At 48.1% G+C, this 10722-nt stretch overlaps 1 protein-coding gene across 3 annotated transcripts in view; it reads right to left on the minus strand.

Moving 5' to 3' along the window:
- Nucleotides 1-5269, minus strand: part of ADGRG5 (adhesion G protein-coupled receptor G5) — a 29578-nt gene extending 24309 nt beyond the window's left edge. For all 3 annotated transcript variants that reach the window (XM_036275599.1, XM_036275597.1, XM_036275596.1), the window contains exon 1: nucleotides 5166-5269. The gene's annotated coding sequence lies outside the window, so the exon portion shown is untranslated. The remainder of the gene's footprint in view (nucleotides 1-5165) is intronic.
- Nucleotides 5270-10722: the final 5453 nt, after the last annotated feature.

Here is a 10722-nt window from a genome sequence, read left to right on the forward strand (position 1 = left end):
ATAACTATGTATATATACATGACTGTATCCATTTGTCAAACTACTCTCCAAAAGGATGCTTTCCATAGCATGTAAATTTATAGCTCTATAAAATGAACTTACAAAATCAACCCAAAAACATACTAGAGCAGTGGTTCTCAACCTTCCTATTGCTGCGACCCTTTAATACAGCTCTTCATGTTGTGGTGACCCCCAACCATAAAATTATTTTCGTTGCTACTTCATAACTGTAATTTTGCTACTGTTATGTCTTAAGTGACCCCTGTGAAAGGGTCATTCGACCCCCAAAGGGGTCGCGACCCACAGGTTGAGAACCTCTGTCCTAGAGGACGGGGAAGAGGAAAAAGAAAGGGGGCAGGGTGAAGACAGGAGAGCTAATCTCCCTACACACACACACACACACACACACACACACACACACCCCTCCCGGGGCTTCAAGGAGGGAGAACCACAAAACTCAAAACCTATTTTAGGTGGGGGAGAGGCAAGTAATTAAAAGCATTGGCTTTAATTTTTCCACCATTGGATTTGCAAAGATCTGAAATATGATAGCACCTGGTAAGAGGCACTCCACTCCCCAAGAGAAGTCCTTAGGGAAGTGAAAATACAGAGTCTAACATCTCAAGGGAATGGATTGGTGACACGTACAAACTTTTCATTCTGATTATCCTCTGACCTAGGAAACCTATTTTATCCTATGGAAATAATAGGGCAAGCCGGGAATCTATACATAGAGAGATATTTATAATACCATTGTTAATCATAAAGAAAAGTGGAAACTACATAAATGTCTATCCATAGATAAATAGTTAAATAAATTACAGTTCATTGCTGCTTTGGAAAACAGTTTGGCAGTTTCTTATAAAACTAAACATACACTTACCATATGACCCAGCTGTTGCATGTCTGGGCATTTATCACAGATAAATAAAATGTTCACACAATATGAACATAGCCACTTTGTTCACAATAACCCCAAATGGGGGAATGGTTAAACACACTGAAGTCCATCCATGCTGTGAAATACAACTCAGCAATCGGGGGTGGGGGGTGATTGATACACACAATTTGGATGGGTCTCCATTGAGTTATGCTGACCCCCACCCAAAAAATCCAATCTCAAAATGTTGCCTACTGTTCAATTTCAGTTAGATAACTTTCTTGAAATAACAAAAGTATAGAGAAGAAGAACAGATTAGTGATCACCAAGGGTTAGGGAGGTTTGAAGGGTGTGTGTCTGCAAAGGAAACCTTGTAGTGATGGAACATTTTTGTATCTTGATTGCGGTTTTGATTACAAGAATTACACACATCATAAAATTGCATAGAACTACACACACACACACACTCACACACACACACACACACACACACACATGCATATGAAACTAATGAAATTTTAATAAAGTGTGTAGCCCTGGCTAGTTAGGCTCAGCAGTTGGAGCGTCGGCCTGCGGTCTGGAGGGACCCGGGTTTGGTTCCCGGTGGGGGCACGTACCTTGGTTGCAGTTTGTCCCCAGCCCTGGTTGGGTCGTGGGGGTGGCGGCCTCTTGATGTGTCCCTTTTGCGTAGATGTCTCTCTCTCTCTCTCTTCCTCTCTCTCCCTCCCACTCTATCTAAACGGAAAGTGGAGGGGGTGTCCTCGGGTGAGGATAAAAATAAGTAAATAAATACATAAAGTGTGTAAATTGTGCTGAAGTCAATTTCCTGGTTTTGATATTGTACTATAGGTAGTCAAGATATTACCACTCGAGAAAACTGGGTGAAGCATACACGAAACCTTTCTATACTACTTTTTTTTGCAACCTTCTGTGAATTCATCATTTTTCAACATTTAAAAATTTTAAAAATACAGTGCAATGGACTTTCATTTCACTATTAAAATTATAATGTGAAGAACCATGTAGAAGAGAAGCACAGCAGCTCCCTGGCCCACGTGGCCCAGTTGGCAGAGCATCATCCTATGCACCCAGAGGTCACCAGTTCGATTTCCAGTCAGGGCACATGCTCAGGTTGTGGGTTCAGTCCCTGGTCAAGGTCAGGGTGCATACAGAGACAAAAGGTAGTGGGCCTGATCCCCAGTGGGGCATGCAGGAGGCAGCCAATCAATGTTCTCTCTCATCCATGTTTCTCTCTCTCTCTCTCTCTCTCTCTCTCTCTCTCCCCCTTTGTCTCTCTCTAAAATCAATTAAAAAAATTTTTTTTAAATACAGCTTGGAGAGATTTTCATAACAGTACCTAGCCAAGCACTGTAGGGACAGCAAGGATTTATTTAACCAGTCCCTTGGTAAGAGCCCGTTGGGTTGGCTCCAGTCTCTTGCTCTAACAGACAGTGTAGCTGTACTTGAATAATTTCCTGTATGTCTAAGTTCATCATCTTTCCTTTTTTTTTTTACTACTCACCCAAGGATATGTTTTTATTTGATGTTAGAGAGACAGGAAGGGAGAGAGAGAGAAACATCAACGTGAGGGAGAAACATACGCTCCCCAACCAGGGATCAAACCTGCAACCTGGGTGTGTACTCTGACCAAGAATCGAACTCACAGCCTTTTGGTATATAGGACAACACTCCAACCAACTGAGTCACCGGGCCGGAGCTGCCCACTTTTATATCAATCTAAACTTTTCCTCATCAACCCCTAGAAAATCTTTACCTAATAGGAAAATTAGCTCTTTGTTTACTATTTGAGTTGCAAATATTTATCCTAGTTTGTCCTTTTTGTCTTTTGACATTACAAATGGTCTTTTTGCCATGTGAAAGTATATATCATGTTCTTTGGCCATGTCTGAGCTTTTTCTTTATCTTTTCCTCTTTTTTGCTCTATCCCCCATTCCTCCCCCCACCCCACCCCCCACCCTCTCAACAGCTGTAATAAAAATTATCATTATGTTCTGTTTTGGCTTCTGGATTTTGAATCACAGCTATAAAGGCCTTCCCCACTCTAACATTGTGGAGGGATTGTCTAGTACTTTCAAGGTTTTGTTATTTACATCAGAATCTCCAGGCCATTTACCTTGAACCTGGAGTTCAGTGTAAGATACAGATTCTGTGTTTTTTTCTGGTGGTCATTCATTTGTCTTCACGTTATTTATTAACATATATGTATATTTCAAAAGAGAATCGAGACTTTGAGTCATGGCGTGCTGGACTCTTATTTATTTGGCTGTGTTATCTTGGGCAATTCACTAACTCTCAGAACCTCAGAGAAGAGATGAGGGAAAGGGGTGAAAGGAAGCCACTCAATGAAGCCACTGAAAGGTTAGAAATGTTTCAGGTGAGCCCAGCCGGTGTGGCTCAGTGGTTGAGCGTCGACCCAGGCACCAGGAGGTCGCCGGTTCAATTCCCGGTCAGGGCACATGCCCAGGTTATGGGCCTGATCCCCAATGGGGGGCATGCAGGAGGCGGCCAATCACTGTTCTCTCTCATCGCTGTTTCTATCTCTCTCTCCCTCTCCCTTCCTCTCTCTCTAAAATTAATAAAGAAAAAAAAGAAAAGAAGAAAAGAAACGTTTCAGATGAGAAAGCTGACCTACAGCAAAGACCTTGGGCCAGCTTGTCCACCCTCTCACAGTATGAATGGGGAAACAACCTTCAGGGTCTCTGGACTGTAAGGCTGGGCCCCGGCACACACAGAGGGAAGGGGAGACTGGCCTCACCACCCAGCGGGGATCAGGCCGAAGCAGAAGTGGCACCTCCCCAGCACTCCACGAAGAAGCTGTGGCTTCCACCGCTCCCAGGAGCAAACCACCATTTCCACTTCTGCTTGCAGCCTCCAACATCCCTGTCTCCATCCCTCCAGAGGCCACCCACCCGTTACCCTCCCCCCCTTGGCCACCTCCATCAACTCATCACCCTGCAATTCATAATACAGGGTCCCTGGGAAACAGGCATCCCTGACCTGGCCTGCAGGACAGTTCCCATGGACTGTGGGGAAACGAAATGCCTCCCAGGAGGGCGTGTGCCTGGGCTCTACAGCAGTCCAGCGGCCAAGCTGGACTCAGCCCAGGGCTCCAGGCTCCAAGCTGAAGTCTGTCCCTGCCACTTGGCAGCCTCTCGATGGTGGCCTAGTGGCTGAGCTGCTGTGTGGATGAGTAAGACCCTATTTAGCCAACAGAGAGATAAGGAGACCTTCAGAATACAGAACAGAGCCTGTGGAGGATGCAAATTTGATCAGCAGTTCCGGTGTTTAGCGCCTGGACTATGACACTGGGCAAGTAACTTGACCTCTCTGTGCTTTTCTCATCTGCAAAATGAGGCCAACGAGACGTATTTCCCAGAGAGAGAGACTCGAACAACCATTTCCATGAGCTACACGCCCAGGAATAGGGTCTGATCCGAAGTCCCTGGCCAGGAATACGTCTGAGCTCCAGACTTGGGAACCCTTGCCTTCCTCCTGGAGCTGACCAGGTACCCCCAAAGCGCACCCTCTCCCCAACAGCAGCAGGGCCTGCTGAGCCAGCCATGCTCCTGTAGTGGCCCCACCTGTCCCTTCCAAACAGCTGCTCCTGCCAACCACAGGCTGGAGCCTCACCTCCGGCCTCACCCTGACCCGGGTGAACATTGACCCCAAGGTCTCAGGAGAAAAGCCCTGACAGATGCTATTATTAGCCCATTTCATAGGTAGGGACAGCAAGGGCATGCCAAAGCCCCACAGGGAGTCTGAGACCAAGCCAGCACCAGAGCCGTTTCCCTGACACACTCTGTCCCCCAGGCTCCAGTCCAGGTCACTCTGAGAACGGCCCCTGCCCCAATTTGCCCAGCACAAACTCTGTGCCAGGCACTTGCTCTTGTCACCTGAGGTGCAGGTAACTGAACTAGCCCCATTTTACAGATGTGGAAACTGAGGTCCAGAAAAAAAAGGTCCAATAACTTGCCCCAGGCCACATGAGGGCAGTTAAGATTTGAACCCAGCACCTAATGACTCCTTAATTTAAATTGCCTTTTTTCAAGAGCATAGATCTCTACATTCTTCACAATTTGAAGTTGCCACTAGGAGCCCAGAAACTGGTGAACGGAATAAGGTGGGTACCAGCCTGCTGCTCCTGGGAAGTCCCCAGCCTGGTGCCGCCTGGGTAGGGACATGCCCAGTGCCTGCTGGGGAACCCGAAGAGGAGGACAGAGGGCTGGGGGAATGGGGAGTAGAGAGGCTCAGGGGAGGGGCTGACCTGTGAAGCTGCTGCTGTCTGCCTGCTGCGCTGCTGCCTTCTGCAAGAGGAAGGAGAAGTCAGGAGCCTCTGCGTCGGAACAGCCTCTCTGCTCTGTTCACCCCACATCCGCAAACCCCTTTACTTCTCTCTGCCCTCTTCACCCCACGCCCGCACACCATGCTTTCATTTCACTTCTTCTTTCACCGAAAGGAGCCTTTTGCTTCCTGTGCGCTGACAGCCATGCCCAGCTCAGCCTTGCGCTCAAGGCCCAGGGCCTGCAGCAGTGGAGTGCTTGGAGCCAGATGGAGCCAGAGGAAGGCTGCAGGGCTCAAGACCCACCTTAGCACTGCACCTGGGCCAAGGGATGCCACCTCTCTGGGCCTCGGTTTTCCCATCTGTATGAAAGGGAGGAGGAGCCCTGCCTGACCTGACAGTCAAAGAGATTGATGATGACAAGGACCTCAGGCAAGGGCTGGGTCGGACTGCCAGGTTCAAAGGCCAGGCCCACAGGCTGGATGACTACGGGCACCTGACGCTGCAGCCTCAGTTTCCCCTGTAAAATGGACACAGTGACAGCAGCACCTCATGGGGTAGTGTGTTTATAAGAGTCAATGCTGCAACATCACAGAAAGTGCTTCCTAAAGCACTCAGTGTTCCCAGATGGGAAGCCTGGGGCGGACAAGGGCCGGGCCCAGATACCCGGTGGAGAGCCCTCTGGGGAAGGGACTCACTGAGAGCAGAGCTCAGAACACGTGGCTAGAACAGTGGGGCTGGAAGGCTGATCATCTTCTCCTTGAGCCAGGGGTCTGGACAAGCCTGTCCTACACCAGCCATTTCCTCCAGAGGCCCCTAAGGAACAGGGGCAGGGGTCTGTGTGTGCAGGTGGGGAGACAGTGCTCTCTCTTGTCTGGGCCCCAACCAGACTCCCTGGGAAAATTCTGACGAGGAATGTACTCCCTTTCCCCTGAGGGTGGGGTGGGTGGGAGTGGGGGGTGTAGCAACAAGGAGAAAGAAGGCAGGTCCCAACACGGTCTCTTCTCTGCCCCCTGCCCGAGGACCTAGCATCAGCCCAAGCACAGCCCACAGGTAGCTCAGGTGGCCTCTGTGGGAAGGGAGAGGGGAGCTGCTCCTTGGAGAGCAGGAAGGTTCTGGGAGAGAACAGGCCCCCCAATCCCAGCTGCAGTGCAAAGGCTTTGCAGGGCCCCCTATGCACCTGTATCCTGAGCCCTCAACCACATCCTCGCTGGGTCTACACCAGCAGTTCTCAATCTGTGGGTCGTGACCCCTTTGGGGGTCGAACAACCCTTTCACAGGGGTTGCCTAAGACATAACAGTAGCAAAATTACAGTTATAAAGTAGCAACGAGAATAATTTTATGGTTGGGGGTCACCACAACATGAGGAACTGTATTAAAGGGTCACGGTTGAGAACTGCTGGTCTACACTTTTCCGCACCCACCACCCTGGCTTTGACCTCCTTTCTGAGGTTCCCGGCTACCTCAGGTTCCGGCACCAGCAGCCTTCCTCCCCAGCTGTGTGTGCACCCAGGTGGCTGTTCTCAGGGCCACGGAGGACGTCCTGCTTGCCCGAAGCCCTTCTATTTTTCAATCCAGGATCTGTGCCAGCTTCACTGGGCCTCACCTCAGTTGGGGATGCTGCTTTCCTCGCCTGCACTCCAGTACCTGAAATTCTCTGCCAAGAAACTCCCCAGCTCAAAAGCCAACAGTGGCTTCTGTGGATGAAAGGGAGTCACATACTAAACCTGACAAGCTCAGGGGAGGCCTGTGTGGTGGCCTTACAAACTCAGGGACCTAAAGTAACTACAAAGGATGGTAACTTTTTATCTAAAAGCAGTTTATGGCAGGTAGTCATGTACTAGGCTGGAATCTTCCCTGATAAAAGTCAATCTTTATCTTAACTGAGCCTGTCTATTGTCATTTTGCATCTACAATAACATACATCCGGGATGTCTAAGTAATTTCCTTTTCCCAGGTCCCACACTAGAACAGAGACCACAAATCCTTTCATCGTTATTGAGTTAACTATTGACTGTTAACTCTCCTGCATCCACCTATGGAAAAGATGTATATGTTTATCATTTTACTTTTTATCCAATCCCAGAAGTCCCCTCCCCCCACCCCAGCTTTGCTTTCTTCCACCTCCCTAGTCTACCACCAATGGATTTCATGTAACCCCCTTACATCTGTCTTCTCTTTTGACTGTGATGTATAAAATAAGATGCAAAAGTGCCATTCTTCAGCCCTGGTCGGTGTGGCTCAGTTGGTTGGGCATCATCCTGTGCACTGCAAGGCTGCCCGCTGGGTTCCCAGCCAGATCCCGCAGTGGGGGTGCAAGAGGCAGCCGATCAATGTTGCACTTTCACATCGATGTGCTTCCCTCTCCTTTCCCCTCTCTCTAAAAATCAATTTAAAAACAAACAAATTCTCCAGAACATTTTCTCAATCCATTGAGATTTTGCTTCTTGGCAATTGTCAATTTGGCTCAAATAAACTCACAAAAATTCTCCATGGGTTTGAATGTTTCTTACATTGACATTCCCTACTGCCTCATGGCCTAGCCCCGTCTAACTTTTACTGCCACCCGGTTCTGGATGTGCTTCAAGACCCACTTCCCCGCTATGTCCCAGCTGTGACATGCACAAGTACCTGTGCAGCAACTCAGCTCCTGTCCATTCCTTAGGGCGCCTGCCTCCTCTGGGAAGGCTTCCCTGCCTCCTTTCCTCCATAAAACATTCCAGATGCTTCAGCTGTAGGAGGCATGCCAGCCCCTTGTTCAGTGCCCAGGGCAAGGAAGAGGGCAAGCCACCTCCCACTCCCCACCCTGGGAGAGCCACACACCATTCCACGTGGGGGCTACTCACACTGGTGATCTGTGACAAGACACTATGTAGGATCCTCGACAGGACATTAGATAAACTGAGTCACATCTTGAAAAAGTCATATACTTTTCGTACATCGGGGAGAAGCCTCCATGGAGGCTTCACTTGTTTCTAACTGGTCTCTACCACTGCCTTATGCCTTCCCCCGCCCATTCTTCAACTTTTTATTGGACATAGAAACAATATCTTATTTATTTATTTATTTTTAATCCTCACCCGAGGACATTTTTCCATTTTTTTTGTTCAGGCGGAGTGGGAGGGAGAGAGAGGAAGAGAGAGAGAGAAACATCGAAGTGAAAGGGACACATCGAGTGGCTGCCACCCGCACGACCAACCAGGGCCAGGGACAAACTGCAACCGAGGTACGTGCCCTTAGCGGGAACCGAACCCAGGTCTCTCTGGACAGCGGGCCGACGCCCTAACCGCTGAGCCAAACAGGCCAGGGCACAATATCTTATTTTTAATGATCTTTTATTGTGGCAAAATATACTTAACATGAAGTTTACCATTTCAACCATTTCTAAGTACAGTTCGGTGGCATTAAGCACATTCACATTGCTGTGCAACCATCACACCATCCGTCTCCAGAATGTTCCATCTTCCCAAACTGAACTCTGTCCCTACTAAACGCTAACTCCCCATTCCCCTCCCCCAGTTCCCGGCAACCACCATTCTACTTCCTGTCACTATGGATATAACTGTTCTAGGTACCTCACATAAATCATACAGTATTTGTCTTCTTGTAACTGGATTATTTCATTGAGCACCATGTCTTTACGGTTAATCCATGCTGTAGCATGAGTCAGAATTTCCTTCCTTTTTAAGGTTGAATAATATTCATTTGAATGTATAGACCATATTTATTTCTCCATGTGTCCACCAACAGACATTTGGGTTGATTCTAGCTTTTGGCAATTGTGAATACAGTAATGCTGCTATGAACATTGGTGTACATATTATGTCCCTTTTAAAGAAGTTTCTAGCTGGATTAAAGATGTTTGTTTACATGACGTTTATTTTTATGATTTTCTTCTATTTATGTCAACTGATACAAATTTCCTATTCCTGAAATACATGTATGTTCTAAAAAGTAAAATGACTTCTAAAAAACCTGCTAAGCAAATAATGGCACAAGCACTAAGTGTTGATGGCAAAATGGTAGCAGAGATACAGGACAGAGAACTGCTGAAGTGTAAGAAATACTGACACAAGCCTCAATCAAAAACTCCACTGTGGCCCCGCCAGTGTGGCCCAGTGGAATGAGGGTCACCCCATGGACTGAGAGATCCCATTCCATTCCCCCTTAGGACACATGCCTGGGGTTGCGGGCTCAGTCTCCAGTAGGGGGCGTGCACAAGGCAGCCTATCAATGTATCTCTCACATCGATGTTTCTCTCTCTCTCTCCCTTCCTTTCTCTCTAAAAAAATCAATAAAAACCCCACTGTGGTCCAGCCGGTGTGGCTCAGTGGTTGAGCATTGACCCTTGCACCAAGAGGTCGCCGGTTTGATTCCCGGTCAGGACACATTTCCAGGTTGTGGGCCAGGTCCCCAGTGGGGGACATGCAGGAGGTGGCCAATTGATGTTCTCTATCATCAATGTTTCTATCTCTCATTCCCTCTCTCTAAAATCATAAAGGGGGGGGGAATAAACCCCACTGTGCTGATCCCTGGCCTGTTTGACAGGGTTGTGCAGGAGGCAACCAATCCATCTCTCTCTCCCTCCCTCCCTCCCTTCCACTCTATCTAAAAAAATCAATAGAAAAATATTCTCAGGTAAGGATTAACAAACAAAAAATAAAACCCACTGTGCCGAGACTGGGAGAGAAACCCCTGGGGGGTGGGCACTGGGGGCTGACACCAGATTAGCATGTCCTGAAGGCTGCATGGAGGTGTGGTTTTAGGAACAAGAGTGACAATGGTAAACTGAGTCAGATCTGGGTTCTGAGCCCTCCCAGCTATGTGACCCTGGGCCTACCTCTAGACTTCCAATCCCCACTTTTCTCACTATGAGATGGTATTAACAACACCCAGCTCACAGGGTAAGTGTAAAACATAATTCATGTGAACCAAGTCTACAGTCAGCACCCACCTTAATTCCAAGAGTGGGTATCTCTCCCCACCCCACACCCTGTAAGAGACACTGCTAGGACAAGTATTTTTCTTCCTGTCTTTAGAGGGAAGGCCCAACTGTGATGGTGTTATAATTGGAGCTTAGGTTCACCATCCACTCAGCCTCTTCCACCTCCTCCCTACCCCACCTCTGGAAACTATGGAAGGAACTCTGAGCTCTTGGTCCATGGCAGCCCTTGGTGGCTATGGTGCTTCGGGTATGTCTGAGCCAACAGCCTCCCTGAGCATTTCCCCAGCTTTAAAATGGGGACATCCCAGTGCTCTGAGTACTCTATATGTGAATCTCACAGGTCTGAGGTGCACCTTAAGCTGCTCTTGGAGCCTGGGCAGCAACATTTACAGATTAATTTGCTCACACACGTCACATATCCCCACAAAGATCTGTCTCTAGATGTCAGATTTTATCAATGTTTAACCATGCAAATGCTAAGCAACTGAAAAAGAGCGAAACTGCAAATCTTGCAAAAAAGTGTGGGATTTCATGAAGTTGATGGAAGTAATGCCATAGAAATGGAGCAGCCACTGACCACAGAGGAAGGGAACTTC

Source organism: Molossus molossus, unplaced genomic scaffold (assembly GCF_014108415.1).
Source record: "Molossus molossus isolate mMolMol1 unplaced genomic scaffold, mMolMol1.p scaffold_m16_p_21, whole genome shotgun sequence".
NCBI lineage: Eukaryota > Metazoa > Chordata > Mammalia > Chiroptera > Molossidae > Molossus > Molossus molossus.